Genomic DNA, 25556 nt, shown 5'->3' with positions numbered 1-25556 from the left:
GCCGTAGTGGGCGGGGAAGGGCACGTAGGAGGCGGTCGACCACAACGCACTCCGCTACCTGGTGTGCAGTGGGACCCCCGGCCAGCAACCAGTGTTGAGCCAGACGGGAGAGGCTAGCGGCTTGGGCCCGGGCTGGCTGCCGCGGGTCGAAGGTCCACTCGTTGAACAACTGGGCCGCGCTGATCGGCGACAACCCCATTCGTCCCAGGATCTCCATTCGTAGGTCCTCGTAGGAGGTGCTTAGCTCCGGGGGAAGCGCAAAGTAGGCACGCTGAGCCTCTCCCGTGAGCAAGGGTGCAATGATGCGTGCCCAATCTTCCATGGGCCACGCTTCCCTCACAGCTACGGTCTCAAACATCTGGAGGTACATCGTTACATCGTCATGGCCAGTCATCCTGGGCAGCAGCTGGGTTGCTTGGACACGGGGGTCAGGTAGCGGAGTTCGCGGGGCTGTGGCTAGGCGCAGCGCGGCCAACTCTCGCTCGGTTTCCCCCTGCCGAGAGGACATGTGCTCCATAATCCGCTGCTGGCGGATGCTCACCTCGGTGAGATGTTTTAGCAACTCTTCCATCGTTGGGGGAGGAGCGCCACCTGGGGAACCAGAGAAGACGTGTGAGGCAAAGACCGTGAGGGGAAAAAAATCAAAACAAAGAAATCCAAACCAGTCCACTCGTAGCCACGGTGAGGGGTGGGGTCGTCGGTGTCCACTTCACTTGTTATGCCCGCATTCTCCACCAGTGTGGCGGGGATGAAGTAGGACACGACACGAGGATGAGGGTAAGTTCCCCGAAGGGTGGATTTTATTAACTGAAAAGGCGGTGAGGTGAGGTGGTTTGGGTGTTCGGTGCTCGGCGTCTTGTCTGGGAGGTGCTGCTAGTGCAGTGTGGGTCCGTGCTCTCCCGTGGCGGTGGGGCTGGCAGTCACATGCTGCTGTCTAGAGGCAGAGGAAAAGACAAAGTTAGCCGGCTCTTGTGGAGACATCTCTCACCTCTGTGCCCGCTTGCGGGGTTTAAATAGGCAGCGGCTGATGGCACGCAGGTGTGGCCGCTCAGCCCGTGATGAGTAGGCACAGGTGTGCCTGTGCTGTAGCCAGGGCGACGCTGATGAGTGCTCGGGACACGCGTCACAATATATATATATATATATATATATATATATATATAATAAATCTTTGAAATTCAAAATCTGAATTTGAATTTTTTATGTTATCATAACCTAAAGATGCTATGGTTGAAGTTTGAAACAGAAAATAGTGGTTTTCATCTTGCCACTTTCTTGGTAAAGAAAACACATTTTTACTTAAATTAATCAAAATGGATTTATAGCATTTTGGAACCAAACTCTTCATTTAGTACTGGGAAACAGTGTGTGTGTTCGTGATGATGATTTTTGTGACATTGTCCCGCTATTAGATGATGTTATGTCCCTATGTGACGCTGACTTGTCGTTTGAGTATTTTCTTGTTTTTGTGTTCTTTTGCTCAAGTTTTTATTCCCTTGTCGCTCTTTCTCTCTCTCTCCCTCTTGCTTTTGCTTTCACAGGTGACATGCGGATTTATCAGCTCACTTGTCAATCATTTGGGATGAGCTGACTGAGTGTAATGACGGAAGGGGTTTGTTCTTCCATCAAGTCCACTGATTGATGTCCAGCCGTGCTATATAAGGGAAACGCCAATGAACAGCCGGCTTTGTGAACTTTGGCTGTGAGATTTTCTCTTTGTGTTTTTGCTTGTTTGGTTTAGTTTGTGATGTGCTTTGATTGCCATGTAAAATATCTTACCTACTTGGTTGGCCCGAAACTCCCATGACCCGTTTCAGAAAGGAGGTTAAATGAAAACTCTGAGTATGTTAACCCTGAAGTGAGGGAAACTCTAAGTTCCCTTATCGAGTCGGTTTCTCAACATTAGGTATGGGGAAACCCTTTTCCTTGAAATGCTGAAGCCTGATTGAATCACTCTATTGCTTTGCAATAGCCAATGGGATCCGAGCATTCGCCTGATTGGCTGGCTCAGCCACTATATAAGTGATGTCGGGTGCCAGAATTCCTCAGAATCTTTCTTCTTCACCTGGAGCCTGATTCTGCCATTGACCTGCGCGATTAGAGTGGACAACGTGGATACCGATCCCCTCTTGCGTTCCGGCGGAGTACAAGTATTACCTACTTCGAAGATGTCTCTTTGCCGCAGGTGTGGCAGGCCCATTGACTTTCCTGATGCACACGAGGATTGTGTGCTGTGTCTGGGTCACACCCATGCTGAGGCAGCAATGGAAGGAACCGATTGCCAAGCCTGCGAGGAATTGCCAATCAAGATCCTTCGTGCGAGGCTGTCCGTTGTTCACAGCAGTGGCCTGCTGGCTCCTGCATTTCCTCAGCCCACCGCCTTCAAGCCACGGGCCAGCAGATTAAAGATGTCTCCTTCAGGAGGCTCTACCGAGGGGCTGATGTTGCCCCAGTGCCCACATCACCCTCACACGCTGGAGCCCCTGCTCATCTATGTAATTAGAGTTCCCGCTCTCACTGTAAAAGCGCAGTAAAACGATCTTGTTCGGCTGTGGAGAGGACAACGCCATGTCCACTAGTGCGCCTCTGACCCGGGTGCCTGGTCGGATGTCCCTTTATAGGCTAGCTGCACTCTGACTTCAATGGATGCGGAGCTGATGAGCATCCTCATAGAGGCTGTAGCAGAATTGGAGTTGGAATGGGCAGCCCCTGAACAGCTGTCTAAACTTTGAATGGACTGGTCTTCCCATGGCGCGAGCTGCCAAGCAGACGCACCACAGAGACCCGCCCCTTTCTTCCCTGAGCTCCACGAGGAGCTTAATTGTTCATGGTGCTCCTCTCACTCAGCTTGAAGCCATGCACAAGGAACTCAGCTTCTCACGTCAGTGGAGGGAGTGGAGAAAAGAGGGTATGCTCGACCGTTTCCTGTTGAGGATGCTGTCGCAGCTCACCTATGTCCGTCCCAAGGTTGGAAAACCGCCTCATTATCTTCTAAGCCATGTCGAGCCACAGCTCACATAGCTGAAAAAGCATATATTTCTGCAGGACACGCAGCATCTGCCCTCCACACGATGGCAGTCTTGCAGGTATTTCAGACCCGACTGCTGAGGTCACTGGATTAAGAAGGTCTGGACCCAGAGTCACTCCTCAAATTGCGGATAGCAGCTGATCTAGCCCTGGCTGCATCTAAAAAGGTCGCCCAGGGAATCGACTGCAGTATGGGCAGCCTTGTGGTTCTGCATCGTCTTCTGTGGCTAATGCTTACGAAGATGCGAGATACAGAGAAGAGGCAGGTCCTCCATGCACTGGTGAGCCCGCAGGGTCTCTTTGGAGTCGCGGTGGAGGTTTTTTCTGAGAAGTATACTGAGCGCTAAAACAGTCGAAGATGCTGCCGCACCTCCTCCCCAACCAATCTAACGCTCCTCCCCTCAGGTCAAGGTGCAGATCATCATCAGCTCAGCGAACGGCCGGATATGCTGCTTGAGTTGTATGCAAGCTTGGCATCCTCATGGGCTTGGGCTAAAGGTATGTCTATTCAGGACATTTGCTTCCCGGCGGGCTGGTCATCTCACAGCACTTTTGCGAAATTTTATAACTTGGATGTTCCCTTGTTTGCACCACACATCCTGTCAATGAAGGAGGAGAAGGCTGAGCAGCCATTGGATGACTGAGTCGCCTGAGGACATGCCCCAGCTTGGCACGTGCTTCAGCCCATGGTTTCAACTGGGTCATCTAGGTGAGACTGTCAAGCATCATGTTTATTCTCTTGCAACCGTAAAGCCATTTACTAAATGAAACAAGCACACCGGCAGTGATTTCAAGCACCAACATGTTTTGCTACCTTTTCCCCACTCCCATATCACACCAGTTTAATATTGCTTGGCTGTGTGCAGGGAAGCACTGGCGGTGCCGGCGCCGAGTTAGCTCACTGCCAAAAAACTGCATCTGAGTGTTCAACCAGGTCTGATACCCGACCCAGAGGGGGAGGGGCGAGCGCGCTGAATTGTCTTGCTTCTGCCTCAGCGCCTAACCCTCTGCAGCACAATTTTTCACACGCCGGGGTTTTATACGTTCCCCATACGTAATGTCGAGAAACTCGATAAGGGAACGTCTCCGGTTACTTGTGTGACATTACGTAGATTGCCATGTAAAAAAAAAAAAAAAAAAAAAAAACCTACTTACAGCCTCAATAGCTCTCGTTCAGTCGAAAGATTCTGAGGAATTCTGGCGTCCAACATTGCTTATATAGTGTCTGAGCCAGCCAGTCAGGTGAATGCTCTGACACCATTGGCTATTGCAAAGCAATAGAGTGATTCAATCAGGCTTCAGCATGTCGAGGAAAAGGGTTTCCCCATACGTAATGTCTTGTTCCCTACTCTCAGGGAACTAAGGTTACACGAGTAACCAGAGACGTTTTCCGTTTCAGAATGGGAGGTTTGTCAAACCAGAGAAAGCAGGGTAAGTCAAGCCCATTTCTGAAAGAGAGGTAACTTATACTTAGAGTCAGTTACCATGGTAACTTACTCTATGAACCTAACCTGGTCGGGAGCAGGTTTTCTTCGGTAAACCCGGAGTTTCTTTCGGTCTCCTGCCCCTTTTAAAGTGCAAGAGATGTTTAAATACCTCCTTCATTCATGCACGCTGCAAAAATGCTTTTCTTACTAAGTATTTTTTTCTTATTTCAAGTACAAATTTATATATAAATCTTAAATCAAGATGGATTTTCTATATAAGAAAATGATACAAGATATTTAGTCTTGTTTCCTGGTGGGATCTAAATTAAGTGCATTTTACTTAAATGCACTTAAATTTACTTAAATTTTACACCTTATGGGCAGCTGTGGCCTAATGGTTAGAGAATTGGACTTGTAACCAGAAGGTTGCTGGCAGGAGTTTGTAGGTGGTGGGGAGTGAATAAACAGCGCTCTCTTCCAACCTCAAAACAAAATAATAAACCCCCCCTCAGCAAATAAATCAGCCCACTGCTCCCTCCCCGGGCGCTGGATATATAGCTGCCCACTGCTCCGGGTGTGTGTTCACGGTGTGTTCACTTCTCACTGCTGTGTGTGTGCACTTGGATGGGTTAAATGCAGAGCACCAATTTCGAGTATGGGTTACCGTACTTGACAAGTGTCACGACTTTCACTTTTTTAAGTAAAATTATCTGCCAGTGTGGTAATAAAAATAATCTTAATGCAAATGGAAAACAAGATTATTCTCTGTATAAGTGCAAATTTACAGTAGCTCTGCCCTCCAAAGTCACACATGGTTAAATATGACAAGTGTGTATAATGTCATCAGTGGTGTTGGCAGTAACGTGTTGGGCATGGAGAACCAGCTTGTGATACGATTGACCGGGTTCAAGTCCTGCTTTTGCCAAGCTCGTTCTTCTCACTTTTCCCATCACATATCACATTTAAATTGATTTTCAATAAAAATGAAGAAAATGTTATAAAAGTGGAAGTGCCTAATGAGTGTTTAATAATCATAAAAAGTATTTATAATTTTAATAAATATCTTTTACACACTGTTTATTATTGCATCCAGTTAATGTACAACAATACTGATGTGCAAATAGTATGTATCTGCCAGTATAAAGTAGAAATATCATCTAATTATTATTTACACTTATTGCAAAGAACTGCTACTTTTACATGGTAAATAGAATATATCACTATTTTCACTGTGTAAATTCCATCTAGAGCTATTTTCACTTAGCCTACTGTAAACAGGATATATCACTAAGAAAGTATGTTAATTCCACTTAGTGTAAATAGCCTTGTTATTAAAATGCCTTATTTTTCTTACCCAATTGGCAGATCATTTGTAAAATAAGAAAAATGCACTTAAATCATTATTTATTATTATTATTTTATTATTATTTATTTTTTTTGCCCATGAGATACCATGAAAATGAATAGCCTATTAGTTCTGCCAGTTTTCACCTGCAATATTATAACAGTGATAAGAATGAAACTTGTAAATTAAACTTGCAGAGCATTGCCATGGTGATTCGTCATTTCAGAGCTCCAATGATCATGGCTTTTCATAGTCGTGGTGCACGCGCTAAACTCAGAGACAACCTACTCAGAGTTGACTGAATTTACACAATTCAGCTGTTCTGAACCCAAAAACTCAGAGTTTCCCATCTCAGAGTAAAATCCTATTTGCACGGGATTAGTATTATCTAGGGACCTTGTGTGATTTTGAAATCACCCTCCCACGTCTGAATTTCTTGTGGTGCATTCACACGGGATAAGCGAAGCCTGTGATTTTACTCAAATTTACTGACTTATCTCCCAGATACCCAGATGTCAAGGCTTTGAGAGTCCCGTTTTATGGTTCAGATGGATTTAAAAAAAAAAAAAAAAAAAAAAAAAAAAAAAAAGGTGCACAGGTAACAAAAACCTCGAAAAATTATATACAACCCGCCAAATCTAGGCCAAATCACAGAGATGTTGATTCGCATGGGACTAATATTATCACAGGACCTCGGTGTTCGCCGAAATATGGTAGGTCTTTTGCAGGGGAATTTTTTTTTTACTTTACAAATTACATACATGGCCGATTCACATGGGATTAAGATCACAGGCAACCTAGGTAATACTAATCCCGTGCGAATAGGGCTTAAGTCAACTCAGAGTTCAAGTTTTAACTTGAACCTCCTTACTGAAACAGGCCCCTGATCTGTGACATTTGAAAGACTTACAAAGCTTTTTCAAAAATCTTTTAAAAACTGGATGGAGGTAAAGGGGTAGGTAAGCTATGTCATGTGACTTACATGGTGCACATGAAGTTTGGTTTCGCTGTTTAGACACACTAGGTTGGGGATTTGTGCAACTTTCTGTATTTTTGTTTGGTTAGTTAGTTTAGTTGAGTTATGACGTCTCAGACGTTTTGAAGATGTTTTCCTTTACACATTTTTCTTTATTTTAGTTTAGGATTAGACTAAAATGGGTTAGCTAGATTTCTTTTGGTTTTGTTACTTTCTTTCTTTTGGCACAATCCAGTTTCCCTTCAACATCCCCAGTTCTCCGACATTGTAAGGCAGCCGGTGTGTCTAGGATTCTTTTGAAAATAATTATTTCCTTTATTTTTATATACACACCTATTCTCTTTTTATCTGGTGTAAATAACTGTCACAGTCTTCAATAATAAAACAAGTTCACTTGATTTAGTCTCCGGTCTTAGTTACTCTCATTCACACGTAGTGTGAAGCTGGTAATGGTCTGAACTGGTCCAGTGTTCCCCTTCTCGCTTAACAACCAAAGGAGGGTCATAACAATGCCGACAAGAGACTATTTATCATCATATCGATCATAAGTGCAGTATGGAGTACCTTAAGGCTCAGTACTAGAGCCGTTACTCTTCACGCTTTACATGTTACCCTTGGGAGATATCATCAGGAAGCACGGTGTTAGCTTTCACTGTTATGCTGATGATACTCAGCTCTATATTTCTTTGCGGCCCAGTGAAATATATCAATTTGAAAAAATAACGGAATGCATAATCGATATAAAACTGGATGATGAGTAATTTCTTTACTGCTAAATTCTGAAAAAACAGAGGTGTTAATTATAGAACCTAAAAATTCTGCATGTAATAACCTAGAACGCTGTCTAAGACTTGATAGCTGCTCGGTCAATTCTTCGTCGTCAGTTAGGAACCTAGGTGTGCTATTTGATAGCAATCTTTCCTTTGAAAGCCACGTTCCTAGCATCTGTAAAACTGCATTTTTTCATCTCAAAAACATATCTAAATTACGACCTATGCTCTCAATGTCAAATGCAGAAATGATAAACCATGTGTTTATGACCTCAAGGTTAGATTATTGTAATGCTTTATTGGGTGGTTGTTCTGCATGCTTAATAAACAAACTCCAGCTAGTCCAAAATGCTGCAGCTAGAGTTCTTACCAGAACCAGGAAGCATGACCATATTAGCCTGGTTCTGTCAACACTGCACTGGCTCCCTATTAAACATGGTATAGATTTTAAAATCTTGGTTATTACTTATAAAGCCCTGAATGGTTTAGCACCTCAGTATTTGAACGAGCTCTTGTTGCATTATAGTCCTCCACGTCCGCTGCGTTCTCAAAACTATGGCAATTTGATAATACCTAGAATATCAAAGTCAACTGTGGGCAGCAGATCCTTTTCCTATTTAGTGCTCAAACTCTGGAATAACCTACCTAACATTGTTTGGGAGGCAGACACACTTTTGCAGTTTAAATCTAGATTAAAGACCCATCTCTTTAACCTGGCTTACACATAATACACTAATACGCTTCTAATATCCAAATCCATTAAAGGATTTTTAGGCTGCATTAATTAGTTAAACCGGAACCGGGAACACTTCCCATAACACCTGATGTACTTGCTACATCGTTAGAAGAATGGCATCTACGCTAATATTAGTCTGTTTCTCTCTTATTCCAAGGTCACCATAGCCACCAGATCCAGTATGTATCCAGGTCAGATGGTCACTGAAGTCACCTGGATCCAGTACGTATCCAGCCCAGATGGTGGATCAGCACCTAGAAAGGACCTCTACAGCCCTGAATGTCAGCGGAGACCAGGACAAGTAGATGAGCCTCAGATACAGATCCCCTGTGAAGACCTTGTCTCAGATGACCACCGGGACAAGACCACAGGAACCAGTTGAGTCCTCTGCACAATCTGACACAATCTGAAAAAATTATTCTTAACAGCAAGTAACAATTTAAACAACAGATATAGAAACAAAGTATTAAGGAAACACTCACACGCTGCCACCTTTTCTGCTGACTAATCGCTTCCCATGCTAAAACATACTAATCATGTTAGAAACATGCTAAAACATACTAATCATGCTAACAAAATGCTAAACATGCTAATTGCTATTCATACAAGATACATGTTATGAACATTTTAATCATGCTAAAACAGGGCATGCTACGTCGTAATTATGTTAGAAACATGCTAACGACATGCTACTCATGCTAGAAACATGTTAGCAACATGGTAATTGTGTTAAAACATTAACATTTCAGCAACATGGTAATCATGCTAGAGACATGTTAACAACATGCTAATTATGCTAGCAACATGCTAAAACATGGTAATCATTATAATAACATGTTAAACATGCTAACAAATTGCTTATCATGCAAGAAACGCTTTGAATGCAAATCGTGTTAAAACAGGACATATTTTAGCATGATTTCAAGCATGATGCTGGCATGTCTTGCCACGATTTCTAGCATGTTTCTAGCATGATGCTAATCATGCTAGAAACATGCTAACAACATGCAAATCACATTATAACATGCTAACAACATGTTAGTAACAGCTCTCTACCTAAACATTCAAACTTCAAGCTTTTACAGCTGCTTTAGTCATTTCAGGCTAGGCTTTCTAAAGCTAACTTCAAAGTTTGTTCTCAAACTTTACTCATCAAATTAATATTATTATCTGTTTTATTTTATTTTTTCACTATCTCTAAACTGGAAAACCCTTATGATTATAATCCAACTGTAAAACCCTGCTACAGCTTGTTACAGCTTGCTACCTGCTACAGCTTGGTTACAGCTTGTTTCACAAGAGTTTGATTTGATGATTCAAAAATGTTTTAAATTTGCTTTGTATGAGGAGACCTTTGTGGCGTAATGCTCTATTTAATAATGGATTAACATATACTTTGTGTGTTAGACATGGAAATGGACATTTGTATCATGTTTGAAAATGGTGGTTTAAGCAAATTGAAGTGTTTTAAGAAAATTAAGTTTAAAATATGAGCCTGACTGCTCTCAAAAGACTAGCCACTATACATTCCCACTTCATGACTAGCAGTCCATCTTTAACCATGCTTCTCAGTAGCATTTACACTTACCTTTTTGTGCTTTACTAATTGTTTCTTTTTCAAAGTTTTTGTTCAACATCTGAATTCAGATTGGAGGGGATTACTTACTGGGTGGCCTTTTTGCTTTACATGAAATTGACCGTGTGACACCTGTTTTTCACCCCGGAGACCACTGAATGTGTCTGGTAAGCAAGGATCTTTTACCAGTCCTAGGGTTATCAGTAATTTAAAATCAAAGCAGCATTTCCTCAAAGTCACATTTCAATTACATGCTATTAACTTCCACACTTACGTTTTTAAGGCACAGTACCTCAAAATCTGCCTATAAAATATTGCAAGTAATGAGGTATGCTGTTGAAGAGATTAATAATTCCACAACTCTTCTGCCCAATGTTTCTCTGGGCTATGAAATTTTTGACCATTGTTCTGACACAAGGAATTTCCGTTCAGTCTTAAGTTTTATCTCAAATAATGGCTCAATAAGACCTAAAGAAAAACTCAACAACTATCAGCCTAAAGTGATTGCTTTAACAGGACCATTTGGAAGCTCAAGAACTATAACTGTTGCACCACTGATCACAATGGATCTTATACCAATGGTAAGTTATGTTACTTTTTTACACAGTTTACATAACAAAATACTTACTGTATTTTGTTAAGAACTACCAAGTTATAATGCTAATGAGTTAGAGTGTTTTCTTCTCTTTCAAAGGTGAATTATGGAGCTGCTAGCTACGCATTAAGTAATAAACTTCAATATCCTTCTTTTGTGAGAACAATCCCTAGCAAACAAAGACCTGATAGAGATGATTATTCAACATCATACAGTGGTTTGGATGGAACTGGGTTGCCTTTCTTGGTAGCCAAGATGATTACAGTACAGATGGACTAAAGCTGTTTAACAAGTATATAAACAATACTGGCATTTGTTTGGCCTATCAAGAGGGTCTAAGTCTAAATGCAAACTACAGTCTAACACTTAAAAAGATTGATAAGCTCAACATCAATGTCATTGTAATTTTTGCTTTGACACAATATGCAAGCAAAATTATCAAAGCAGCCATAGCAAACAACATCCAAGACAAAGTATGGATTGCAAGTCCATCATGGGCTTTGAATCAACAGCTTCCAAGAGAGCCAGGAATCAGGGAAATTGGCACAATCATTGGCATTGCAGATAGGCTGTTGTCATTGCCAAGATTTAACGAATTTGTCTACAATAAAGCCAAAGGAACAGCTGATGCAGGCCATAATGACAAAGCAGTGAGTGATGTCCGGAATAAGAATGAGACATGTAATCAAGATTGTGATTACTGCTCATTGATGACTGCAGAGGAGATTATAAATGAGAGTCCCACACACGCCTTTGCCGTCTATTCTGCCATATATACCATAGCTCATGCGTTACATAAGGTTCTTCAGTGTGACATGAATGAATGCCACAAAAACATAACAGTTAAGCCGTACATGGTAAGTGAATTCATCTGAATCCATGACAAGTGGAATTATTATTTTAATTAAATTATTGAAGTAATAATGTTTTAATTAACTGAATAATTAATCATGTTTATGTTTAATAACATTGCATGTTAAACTGTGTTATTGCTTTTATTATTATAATTTTTTTTTTTTTTACAATAGATCAATAAATAAAAAAAGTAAGATTAATATTATTAACGTTATTGTGCAGTTATTATAAATTTTCTTCTTTTTTTCCCCAATTTTTTATTTTTATTTTATTTTTTAATTGAACACAAAACAGCTTTTGGAAAAAATTAAGTTGTTGAATTTTTCACTCAATGGCCGTCAAGTGAAATATGATGAAAATTATGATCCAACCATCCGTATGCAGTTGTTGCTCTGGCGCAACTCATGTGAATCCTCCACAGTTTGAGATGGTGGGCACATATGAAAAACTTCCAGAAATTACTTTTACCATCGACAACACTCGCAAGCTCTGGCATAACAATGGTTCTGTAAGTCAATTTTGTTGAAACCTTCATTTTAAACATTTAGCTTTACAATTGTATATATTCTCTTAACGAAGATCAATTAAGTTTTTTTCTAATTAAGTTAGTAACACATGCAGCAGATATCAATTTGATTCCATTTGAATAAAGACTACAGGGCTTTATTTTAGCTGTCAGTTAACAGTTGTGAAAGCAGAATCTAAGAATATTTTGTGTGTTCAGTTTTCAGGCTGTGTTAATTGTTTGAAGGCACTGATCTTAGTGTTTCCCAGGAGGGTGGTTCAAAGACAGCTAAAAAACATGTCCTAATGACTTCCATTTTTTTGTCGCAATCATGGAGCAAAATGTCAATTGAAGGAACCCTCTCCCTTTAGACTTCTTCAGCCATTCTTCAACTTAATACTCATGGAGTGATTGGCTTTTACGTTGATTTGAAAGCAACATACTGGTTCCCAATTCATTTATTTTTATTATAACTTTTAGCAAAATATACTACGAAACATTAAAATATTTTATTTAATGTTGGTTTTTTTTTTTAAAATATTTTTATTCTAGGGGACCCTTGTTGTCTGTTTCCATTGTGCGAGAGTGCATGGTTCTGATAAGGCAGCTCGTCACGACCATGTTTTTCTCGCTCTGTTGTCTATCCTCAGTTCAGAGGAATCCCCTCCATCATTGTCAGTGCATTTCAACGACATATGCCTAATGTACGCTTGTTGGTCGTATCCTCATTTGACGTTATAAATCCTTTCTCCATCAGTGCTATACTCCCGTGGTAAAAGTCTGTGGTGGCAACATGTGTGCTTCATCATTCCTGATTGGCCAGTTGATTTTGTAGTACCTGGAAAGTTTAGTCTTTTTCTTTGGAGCACACCAGAGTGGCACAGTCTGCTGGTGGCAGCATGTGTTTCCTGATGCTGGGCCAGTTTGATTTTGTCTAGTGTGTTGTAGCCTTTTTCTTTGGAAATCCCACATCTGTATTTTTGCCTCCCACAGAAATGTCAGATATATTCCACCAATTTAGTATCCTGCCTGTTCAGTCCTTTCTCAGATTAGGTTGTGCTTTTTAAAATGGCCCTGCTCGTTCCCTTAAGGTGTATAGTCTTTTTGGGTAAAAACACAATGGCCAGTGGCTATTAATTGCATTGTATTCTTCTTCTTCGTTCTGCTCATTTGAACTTCTGGTGTGATATGGATGACTGTCAATCCTGTCAAACTCATTGCGGATCACATGGACTTTTAATGACCAATATGCATCATTTGCCGGCACCTTTCCCACAGCCCCCTAGTGAGGGTATACACTAACAACATTCAACCAAAGGTCTTGATTCCTAAGATTGGTTTCTATGGGTGCCTGTGTCTCCTGTTTTCTTACAATGGGAAGAGGATTTGCCGAAAAATTACAATGAGGACCATAATTACAATAACTTTTAGTCTTCATGCATCTCTTGTACTATCTGACCTGGATTGCATATTTCACTGCGGTATACCTTCTCATCATAAAGCAAATACATGTTGTCGCGATTTTTTCCAAATGCAGCGTGCAGATATCCAGTGTAAATGGAATTCGTCTTTTTAGTTATTTCCAGTACCAAAAATCTTAACATCATAATAGTTTCAAACCACCAGGGAAAAATACTCCTACATACTTTCAAACATCTATTCAGCAGTATGACCCAACGCTATTAGTAGGTCTTTTATGACATCAGTCTTTGTGTATAGAGAAATTACCTTCTTAAACTCTGTGTGTAGTGGTTTAGGATTATTTGCTGTTATGTTGTAAACCCATTTTAAAGAAGGCACAAGTAGAGCAATGGAAATCTATTGTCTTGGGTTATTGACTCGTCCTAGCACAATTCTTTTTTCTGTTTTAGAAGTAATCCAAGAGTAAGTTTACATACCTCTATAAAGCTTTAAATAAAATGTCAGTATACGCTGATATGACACGGCTGTCCTTTTGTATGTTATTGTATTGGTATTTATTTTATTTTTACTTGTACAAGGAAACATTTTCAACTATGAGTTTTATAGGGCCAAGTAATCCTATGATTGGGGAGGTGGCGGATCAGCTCTTTATTGTATATTTTGTCTATTCAAAGCTCATATTGTTACATATTTTTATTGCGTAGCAATCTCAGGCACTCCATAGTTTTACATTGGATATTGTTTTTAATCCTCCCCCATTTACATTGAATCCAGTATATACTTTAAAATTATATATACCCTGTGTGTTGTAGCCCGTCTCACTGAGACCGTATCACGTAAGTTTACTTCCCCTCTCCAACGAACATCGCGATATGGGTGATAGCATCCATTGTTGTAAGTTCAGCCATTTAGAAACGTGTAAAAGACTATGTTATGTATTGATCTCTAAATACAGAACATCACACCAGTATTAATTTACTACAAAACTAACAAATTAAAAATAAATCCATGTTTCCACATTTCCAAACGGACACGTCCATCTTCGGGAGGGTGGCGCCCATTATCTGCGTCGCCGAGACGGTCGACACACGGTCCTTGGCCAAGATTTTAATTATTGCTGACACACACATTCCAAAGCCAGGCTTAGACCAATAACATGTGCAGGCATTGTAATCGACTAATCCTGGGGCGTGTATGGGAGAGAGGCAGTGAGATCTCCGGGGACCAGCAGCGTAAGTATTCATCCCTGATCAAAGTGAAATGCGCAAATATGTGCACGTGTCATGTTTGATACTAAAGTAGGTTGTCGATGAGTGGTTCAAAGCCAGAGGGGCGAGCACAATTCTGCTTCTGCTCTTCTGCTCAGTCTCATGAATGTAACACAACGTGTCCCGTATGAACGGCGCATATGGCCACCCCATACCATCTTTGCCAGCAATCGCAAACTGAAACGCGATCTGAATAGTGTTGGTTAGATTGCATTGTGGAAAATAGTATGTGCTCACTTCTCCTATCTATTGGAGATATAATGTCAGAATTGTTGAGTGACAAATCTAAATTGGTCACATATGCAAAAAGCATTTGAACTGATGCCTATATGAGGTTGCAGGTTAAGCAATTTTTAAAAAATGTAAATGCATACAGTATGGTGAATAAACTTTCTCCAAATCAAATGCATCATGGATTTTCCCTATCATGGCCTAAAAATGGCACCATATGAACTTATTGTTTCAGTTCAACAATTAAATTCTGCAAATAAGAACATTTGCCTTTTGGTAAGAACATTTGCCAACAGACACTGACAGGGTTTAAACACAGTTGGCACATTTTGAGCTAATACCACACACTGCCCAGGTGGCTATACATTTGAATTCTACACAAGTACACATTAAAGTACATTATAAAAATAATAGTAATAGTAAAACAATCAAAACACACCAACGTAAAATAAGCATACCAATATATTACATCACCATTGGGAAGTATTCAGTCCTTTCCATGCCAGGTTCTGTATTACCAGCTCTCAGCAGATGTGTCCTCTCCTGCCCCTAAGATAACTGAAGAAGGGGTCCCATATTTTATAGAATTCTAAAAGGTTATCTTATGCTGTTGAAAAGCTGCCTCTGGAATAAGGCCTTTGGGCCGTGTGTTATCCACTGTGCTATTAATGGGGCTTGGTGGTTATCCAAAAACAAGATGCATTGCGGGCACAGTGGAGTAGGAGTTTGAAAGAAGGGGGGGCCCTTGGGAATTTTGGGCGGGAGTGCTTGGTTTCAATACCAAGGCAAAACATGTCTTTGGTCCTACTTGTACTGAGCAGCGCCAAACACTTTACCGAAATATATACTTTCAAAGTCCTTAGGGCTCCCATCCAGAATTGTTGACTTGTCGAACAGCTCCCAAACACGTGGAAGCGGGTATCTGCGTAGTCTTTGACATTTCTTGCAGCGGTTGGAGAATTTTGGGTTACTTTATGTCTTCGGGGGAGCCCCTTCAAACGTGAACAATTTTTAAATTGCATTTCCCATGCTGAGTTGTGGGCCAGATAGGAGGGCATATCACATATGGCTTTCCAAACCAGCTGTCTGAATATTCTTTCCCCAGAAAAGTTCCTTTTCCCATAACACCCGGTTTATCTGAGTGGCTTGTCTGTGTTGCCTTTATCAAAACTAGAAGAGAAAGTTTTGGATGACGCATCGAGATGATGTAAGTTATTTAATTGTTCCTCCCAAGTGAGGATACGCAGAAAACCATTTGAATAGACTTGAGATGGTGTTATGTACACCTTTTTGGAGAACCAAAAGAAGTTCTTATTCAGAAACATATGTTGCACAGTGAATTGTTCAAAGAGTCATAAGCTAGTTTATTCTCCATCAGATCTCCTATGACCATGTATTCCTTTGTCTTCGTCAAGATGTAGTTAAGGGCACATCATCCGGGTGGAAATATCGGGGGCTGTTAGCATGGGTTGTGAGTAGTGAAAGGTGGGAATCGAACATTCTGGTTTTGCCGGGGGGGGTGGAATCTCCATACTACTCATAATTTTTAAGAATGAAATTATCTTGTTAAAGTTTCTGTTTTTTGAGCGGATCCAAAATATAGTTTAATTCCGTAACGAGGGATTGGCCCGAGGGTTAAGAATTCTGCGAAACCAAGTTGAGTTTGGATCATCAAGAGCTATTCAAGGGGATGCTGCTTCTGGGGATGTTTTAAGCGCACTTCTTAATACACAGGCTTTTACGTCAGCTTTTAGCGTAGAGGGAGTGGCCTTTTGATACTGCAGTGTTGTGAGTTTGACTAGTTTGTATTATTGTAGAGATTGAGCATGTGAAAGGCCATTATGGATCAAAATGTCATATTATTATTATTCCAGTGTAAAACGAAGTTGGGCAGGCAAGCTGATATAGCTTAAATGTCAGGGGCGCGCTAGACCTCCACATCCTACTCAGACAAGTGTTGTTAAGCTAGAAGCTGTATCTCAGCTCTAGGTCTTGTATTCTTGCCAAATAAAGGAAATACACTGGAGAGACACGCGAACTTGTTTAAATGCTTGTTTAGGACATGAGAATGGTAGCATTTGAACTGGGATAGAAGGCTGGGTAAAAATTATTTGTGACCAGGTTGGAGGCGAACCCTAATAAGGATAAAGGAAGATTACACCATTCTAAATCTAGATTTCTGATCTGGATTTTAGTTAAAAATAGGGGACAAAATTGTTGTTATATAGACTTTCCAGCCTCTGTGTAATCTTTATGCCCAACCAAATACAAAAACGCCTGCAGGCGAGACCATTTAAATGGGTGTGAGGACTGTAAGGTTGTGGGAGTGTGATTTACTTAACTGGCATCTGCTTCTGAATTTTGAAAGAGATTATTTTATACCCAGAGGAGGAGCCCCAAATTAGAAAATCTGCATATGCATAAGGATGTGGAATGATTGTTGTGTGAGAGGGAAGGTAAATTAGTTGTCCTCTGCGTATTGATACAGCGGCGGATTGATTTTATAAGTTTTCTCTTCCAGTCTAAGTCCTTCAATGGATAGGGGCTGTCTCTAATGGCCGCAGCCCGCGGTTGCAATAGACAGTGCGAACGATGCCTAGTGGCGACCTTGGGCATCCTTGCACTGGTACCACTGCTGCGTAAAGTAAACTTAGGGGAGATTTAAGACCATTAGTACTGACTCTCGCTCGTGTGGGGGAAGAGTACAGGAATCCGAACCCATTTAAATAAATGCACCACCCAAGTTAAATTATTAAGAGAGTGCTGATGGAATAACTATGGCCATGTCGACCCTATTCAATCGTCCTTCTCAGCATCTAATGAGATGACTAATCGCCAGAATTTGCATACTGATTGAAGTACTGAATTATGTTAAAAACGCCCTTCTCATACTCATGGCGATGAGAATCTGCCTTGGACAATACCGCCTGTCTGGTCAGGATTAATTAATTTTGGGAAGAATTGATTCACAAGCCGACAGGTGGCTAATATTCTTCGACTCACAATTTTTGGTTTCCAAATTAGCAGAGAAATAGGGCCGATAAGAACCGCACTCTCAGTGGCATTTTGTCCTTTTTTTTTTAGAAAACCACATAGGTTGGCTTCGTGTCATTGGGGAGTCAGACAGCCTGATCAGAACTCAAACGATATCCACTGTATTCATCTTTTCCACTGCATAGGCTCCCTAGTCATTTTAACCTTCTGATAAAAAATTTCACTGCTTAAACCCATCGGCTCGTGTGTGCTTTCCCTTTTGGGCAACTGTGCTACCTAATATCAAGGTTCAACCATTCACAGCCTTGAAATTGGGTGTTTGTCTATAATCAGGGGGTCCTAAGGAATTTACGTTAGAGGCTGTCTTGGGCTTCTCTTGTTTCGATTCATGTAGGTACAATTTAGGTTTGCAACGAAATGTTTATTATATCTATCACCACCGATGAATAACTCGGCCTGACTGGGGGATTGACCCCACCTGCCTCATATTCCGCCTCTTTTATAAAACTGCTCATCAAAAGATTTTGTTAATTACTTTGTCTAGCGCCAAACAATACACGTTTGTCTCTTGACCCAGTCTTCCACGTCACAATATTTGGACAGGGACTCACTGTACGTTTATTATTGAATCCGGTATCCCACCATTCTTTCTGGTACAAACATGTGAAAGCAAAGCAGACATCTGTTCTCTTTTTTTTTTTGATAATTTCTGAATTTTTTTTTACGGGCCGCCTTATAGGGCCACGCTCCGCCTGGACTTCCCAACGGCTTATAACCGTTCAACCAAGTGCGTCAAAGGCCGCTAGACTTCATTAAAGCATTCGCGCTATTTCGGAGAGTAACCACTGTATTTTAATTTCGTTGAATTATTAAGACATTGGAAACAAATTATTTTTTGTACTTAAGTCTTGTCACAAAATATCATCTTCCTAAAATTAATGTTCCTGTCTTATGCTTATGTGCAGATTAGGACATTTTTAAGCGAATCCTTTGCACACGTGGAGGGTTTGACGTTGACAATGAGCTCAGTTAAGCATTGTTTACTCATGCAATTGAGAACGCTTGATGTAGACAACCTCCGTCTATAACATCTGAAAGGTCTATAGTCTAACATTACAAATGGGGACACTCGATAACTTTAGTATATCGCACTAAATAATTATGAATAATCTTGGCTCGGAGGCCATTTCATGGTATTTAAAGCATAGATAAGTCATCCCAAGGTCACGCTTCTATTTATATAGCGCTTTGTAACAAAAAAAGTTTGCGTTCAAAGCAACGTGCTAACACTGTTCTTTCGCATTAGGAAAACCAGTGTTCCTGTCATAATGCAAAGACAGTAACAGTTTCTTCATAATTTTCATGGGGCTTGGACATTCAGTGATGCATGTTGTTCATCATGCAGTCAGTAGTTTCCCCTTATGCTTTGGTGTGGGGACGTTGGTCTCACTAGGGGGAAAGTTGAGTCTGTATTTTGGCACAAACTTCACCTGGTTCAGCAATATGGATAAAGTGCTCTCTTTGTGCCGCACCATATATCGCTATTTTCTACATATTTTTAGGATCCCACTACACAACGGCTGATACTTTTACTACATCTAAATATCCAAGGACTGCAGTATACGGTATGGCCTTGTCCTCCGGAAGACATTCAATTCACTATGCCGACTTTCAGTGCTACTGTTCGTGGATGAAACCATCACAGCATTAAAAGAGGCCTGAAATTTGTAACTTTTTTTTTTTTTGGACCTTTGGTCTGTTTTTTGAAACATAAATCTTACCTAACAGCCTCAGTCATGGGAATGCAAAAATAACAAATGTTAAAAAAAATCAAGAATTTTAACTCTTTAATACCAAGTTCATAAATGTGAGGTAACTGATTTTGGGGAAAAAAACACACAAAATGACTATTCAATATAATAAAAAGTCACTTGTGAGACTGGGATTTTTTTTCCTTTAACTGTTATCACAGGTCTTGGGCATGTCAAGAATAGTCCATTAATATATTGGCTCATAATGCCCAGGAAGTTAGGAAAGATTTGTGCAAGCATTAGATTCAGGATGTAACAAGTTTCTTTGAAATGGTGACTTCCCCCCCCTGCCCCGTTTAGATATAACAAAAAAACTAATTGCATAAATTAATTGAAATTAACAAAACGCCACTAAATAAAGAATAAATACATAACAAAGCAACAGTACACAAAAGCATAATTAACCTGCATTCTAAAAGGGATTTTTTGGGGGCCCTGGAGAAGTTTTGTCATGCCCGGTGACATTTGTGCTTTTTGTCAAGTTTTTATCAATATCTAAATGGTCGAAAGTCTAGTCTCACTGTAAGCCGCAAATTCGTCTTTGCTATAATAATATGTGTTTCAGCATGTGTATGCGTACATGATTGTGTTGTAAGAGAAAAAAATGTTATGCGTGGGTTAGTGAAAAACTAAAACTGGTAAAATCACTTGCATAAGGCAATGTAAAACACATTACAGAACATTGGTTCCGGGACTTTGTAAGAACTGGAGCTTGTAGCCTAGAACTTTTCTTTCTAAATTATGTGAAAAAGTCAATCTGTTTACTCACTTACAGAAAAACAATATATGATTTAAATTTTCTAAGACACTTTTTGTTGGTTTTTAAAAGTCATATGCGAGTAGGTGTCCAACTATCTGAATATCATTGTGATTTCACCCCTGAGAAGACAAAGACCCACATAATGAGATGCATAATGAGCCCTTTCAGTCAGCTGTGTCACTGAGAGGGATGAGTTACAAGAAAAGAATGTAAGGAGCATAATACATTGTATATAATTTTATGTTTGTAGTTGATTTAGAATATATTTCATTATCCCACAAACATAATGTAATATTCACTTGCGAGTTCAGTTAAACAGTTTGTTAGGAACTGAATTTTTTGCATCATTACTCCAGTCACACAATCTTCAGAAATCCTTTAATAATCTTATTTTTCTACAAAAAACAAACCCATTAATTGTTGTTGATATTATTATTATTATTTATTAATGTTGAAAAAAGCTGAGAATATAATTTTTTTTTTTCAGTTTTTTTAGAGGGGATAAATTGAAAGAACAGCATTGTTTGTACATTTGTTACAGTTATATTTATTTATTACCTTTATATTATTTACATCAAGCTTTGAATGGTATAGTAGTGTATATTGTTATTGAAACCATGATATTTCACTTGATTATACATTTTAGGCAGGAATTATAATAGTTTGGAAAAAAGTCTTTGGAAAAAGTCTAACTAGTAAAATGTTTACACGTTATGTGAAAACTAGTACCAAGTCTATAAATAACATAAAAAGAGAGCTTACTCATGTTTATGATCTCTGTGAATAAAGTGCTTCATTTCTTTTTTCTGAGGGAAATCCAAATCTCAAATCCTCAACCACCATCATATCTTTTTGGGTGAAATATGTCTTATTCCTCTCATCGCAAAGCAAACAGTAAAATAAAAAAAACCTTGAAGAACAGTCTCGCTGCGTTGTCTTCTGTTGTGTGGGCGTATTCAAAGCCAAGCGCGCGCTTCAGTGTGAAACATTAGAATCTGAATAGCGCGTTCAGCACGGGGCGTGGTCGCATTTAGAAGATAATGAAAGGGAGACGTGAAAACGGACCCATCGCGTTTGTTTCATATGGATCACTTTATCACAGAAATTTGTTTTTCGGCAGCACTTGTTTAGTTTAAAAGTAGACATGTCAGGCTTTCTATAGATACAGGTCCTTCTCAAAAAATTAGCATATTGTGAAAAAGTTCATTATTTTCCATAACGTAATGATAAAAATTAAACTTTCATATATTTTAGATTCATTGCACACCAACTGAAATATTTCAGGTCTTTTATTGTTTTAATACTGATGATTTGGCATACAGCTCATGAAAAACCCAAAATTCAATCTCAAAAAATTAGCATATTTCATCCGACCAATAAAAAGAAAAGTGTTTTTAATACAAAAAAAGTCAACCTTCAAATAATCAATTATGTTCAGTTATGCACTCAATACTTGGTCGGGAATCCTTTTGCAGAAATGACCGCTTCAATGCGGCGTGGCATGGAGGCAATCAGCCTGTGGCACTGCTGAGGTGTTATGGAGGCCCAGGATGCTTCGATAGCGACCTTAAGCTCATCCAGAGTGTTGGGTCTTGCGTCTCTCAACTTTCTCTTCACAATATCCCACAGATTCTCTATGGGGTTCAGGTCAGGAGAGTTGGCAGGCCAATTGAGCACAGTAATACCATGGTCAGTAAACCATTTACCAGTGGTTTTGGGACTGTGAGCAGGTGCCAGGTCGTGCTAAAAAACGAAATCTTCATCTCCATAAAGCTTTTCAGCAGATGGAAGCATGAAGTGCTCCAAAATCTCCTGATAGCTAGCTGCATTGACCCTGCCCTTGATAAAACACAGTGGGACCAACACCAGCAGCTGACATGGCACCCCAGACCATCACTGACTGTGGGTACTTGACACTGGACTTCAGGCATTTGGAATTTCCTTCTCCCCAGTCATCCTCCAGACTCTGGCACCTTGATTTCCGAATGACATGCAAAATTTGCTTTCATCCAAAAAAAAGTACTTTGGACCACTGAGCAACAGTCCAGTGCTGCTTCTCCGTAGCCCAGGTCAGGCGCTTCTGCCGCTGTTTCTGGTTCAAAAAGCACACGACTGTGCACGGTGGCTCTGGATGTTTCTACTCCAGACTCAGTCCACTGCTTCCGCAGGTCCCCCAAGGTCTGGAATCGGTCCTTCTCCACAATCTCCCTCAGGGTCCGGTCACCTCTTCTCGTTGTGCAGCGTTTTTTGCCACACTTTTTCCTTCCCACAGACTTCCCACTGAGATGCCTTGATACAGCACTCTGGGAACAGCCTATTCGTTCAGAAATTTCTTTCTGTGTCTTACCCTCTCGCTTGAGGGTGTCAATGATGGCCTTCTGGACAGCAGTCAGGTCGGCAGTCTTACCCATGATTGCGGTTTTGAGTAATGAAGCAGGCTGGGAGTTTTTAAAAGCCTCAGGTTCTTTTGCAGGTGTTTAGAGTTAATTAGTTGATTCAGATGATTAGGTTAATAGCTCGTTTAGAGAACCTTTTCATGATATGCTAATTTTTTGAGATAGGAATTTTGGGTTTTCATGAGCTGTATGCCAAAATCATCAGTATTAAAACAATAAAAGACCTGAAATATTTCAGTTGGTGTGCAATGAATCTAAAATATATGAAAGTTTAATTTTTATCATTACATTATGGAAATAATGAACTTTTTCACAATATGCTAATTTTTTGAGAAGGACCTGTATATCCCTCATGTCTCTTCGTTGAGTTTTCACTGAGTTACAGTTCATTTTAAGGACGCGTTTGTAACTGAAGATCAGCGCAGACAAAGACTGCAGACAGCACTCCTTGTTTGTTATCTTATAAGTGCACAAAGTTTTGTTGTTTTTATGTCTGTATACAAAAAAAGTAGACCCTTTACAGATTCGATTGATGTATTGCTCACTGGGAAGTCGTGGCCTAATGGTTAGAGAGTCAGACTTGCAATCCAAGGGTTGGGAGTTCGAGTCTCGGGCCGGCAGGAATTGTAGGTGGGGGAGTGAATGTACAGCGCTCTCTCCACCCTCAATACCACGACTGAGGTGCCCTTGAGCAAGGCACCGAACCCCCAACTGCTCTCCGGGCGCTGCAGCATAAATGGCTGCCCACTGCGCCGGGTGTGTGTTCACGGTGTGTGTGTGTGTTCACTGCTGTGTGTGTGCACTTTGGATGGGTTATAAAAGCAGAGCAGAATTCCGAGTATGGGTTACCATACTTGGCTGTATGTCACATCACTTCACTTTATCTGTACGATCAAAACTGAAAGTGTAATTTAAGTTCTTATCAGGGTTATCAGGAGAAAATGCCTCATAACACGTATACGCGTTAATCGACTTTAGAGGGTTAATGCTCATAAATAACATACACTGATACTACTAAACACAAAATTATGTGGGCAACAATATCTGGCACTCAAAAATGCCCAGGGGCACATGTTTTTGTCAGACTTTTATCCCATAAAGACAAAAAAGTTCAGGTTCCCTTTCAGTCGGTCACTTTCGACGTACGTCTGAACTGACCTATGAATTGAGAATCGCTTTGGGAGACCAAATCTATTTTGAGTGCAAGAAAAACAAGCCAATGCACATTTGCATGCGATAATTGCCACAGCTGCTCTGTGCTGAAGCACAAGTATTTAATGAGGCCATTTCCCCATATTTGCTTTTCACTTCGTGGCCAAACAGGTGCTGTTCCTGAATGTGTGTCTTCTTTGGAAAGTGGTGGAAGACGAGCTGCTCGTTTAGAAGGAGCCTCTGCATGTCTGGTGTGGGTGTGACAGTGTGGAAAGTGTTGGTCAGGATTTCACGAGAGAACAAAAACAGCTGTTCTCACAGCTCGATGGAGAGTGTGCCTTCAACGAGTGTGAGTGCTCACAACAGGCTTGCACTATTTGTACTTTTGTGTAGCCGCAGCCATTTCCCCTGTGCATTTCAGCACCAGTAGAGAGCAAAGGCGGTTGCTACCTGGCCCCCGGTGATGGTCATGATTACTGCCTCACTTGTTTGGGCCTCGCACACGCTGAGGTGGTACTCATGGATGGTACATGTTCTCACTATGGTGTTAAGGTCATGACTCCAGTATCTTGAAGAGACTGGAGCCCCTTTCGTATATTCCCCGATCTAGTTCTTCTTCTGGGCCAGCTCAGAAGAAACCTACTTTGGTTAATAATCTAGGTGACTTGAGGATTACAGTGAGGAATACCCCACCGAGTCAAACTCCTAGGGCTCCTGACTCCTCCATGACACTGCAACCAGTGGAGCCTCCAAGAGAGCATGCTGGTCCACCTCGTGTGGCACCAGTTGTCACTTTTGGGGATGATGATTTGACTGCGCTGCCCCCTTCATGTGTGGCAGCGTTGCCTGAGTCAGGCCCAGAGATGGCTACTATTCTTTCCCGGGCCACCGTGAGTGTCAGCATCCACCACAAACCTCCACCGTGTCCCGAACCCTCACGAACCCACCCCTGCTCAGCCTAAGCAGCAGCCTCCACCTAGGCGGCAGGTGGCTGGCCGCAAGGGGAATGCCCAGCCTGTCCAGGCCCCTGCCAAACCAGGCGGCGAGCGTAAGGGCAAGCGGCCCTGAGACAGGTGACCCAGAGACTGCACAACCAGATATCCTGTACACACCACCCCCACCAACTCACTACCCCAGAGGAGGGCCGGGTGGAGCATCCTTTGTTTCCTTTTGTTTTTGTTCCGCTGCTAACTCCACAGAGTCCAGCAGTACCCACATTTTTTTAAAAAAGAGAGGAATTTCCTCGATCACAAGAGGGCACGGTTTGCAGTGTGCGACGTGTTGCAAACACCTTGCTACTCCCTTCCCCCTCTCTCTTCACCAGCAGGCAGCAGTTGAGGACTCCACCAGGCCTTCTCTCACACCCTCTGCCCCACCCTGGAATCAGGTATGTGTGGCGCAGCACCTCCTTCGGGCCTCCTCAGTGCCTCCTGAGTCAAGTGCATGTGTTCCACCTCGCTGCCCCACAGCGTGTATGTCTGTGGTTATGCTGTTCCCGCTTGCACGGTGTTTGGGAGCCTGGCTAGCACTCACCAGCCCATCTCGCTGGCTCATCCATACCATCAGACTTGGCTATGCGATTCAGTTCACCCGGCATCCTCCCATGTTCATCCACTTCACTTCAATGTGGAGCAGTGATGCCCCCCTGTCTTACAGACGGAGATCGACATCCTACTGGCGAATAGAGCCGGTCCCTCCAGCCGATACGAA

The 25556-nt window shown here is 41.3% G+C and overlaps 1 pseudogene; it reads left to right on the top strand.

The window, feature by feature from the left end:
• Positions 1 to 3269: 3269 nt before the first annotated feature.
• On the top strand, positions 3270 to 24808 carry LOC122134433 (annotated as a pseudogene).
• Positions 24809 to 25556: the final 748 nt, after the last annotated feature.

The sequence above is a fragment of the Cyprinus carpio genome, chromosome B8 (assembly GCF_018340385.1).
Source record: "Cyprinus carpio isolate SPL01 chromosome B8, ASM1834038v1, whole genome shotgun sequence".
In the NCBI taxonomy this organism is placed as follows: domain Eukaryota; kingdom Metazoa; phylum Chordata; class Actinopteri; order Cypriniformes; family Cyprinidae; genus Cyprinus; species Cyprinus carpio.
This window is presented reverse-complemented; position numbering and strand designations above follow the sequence as displayed.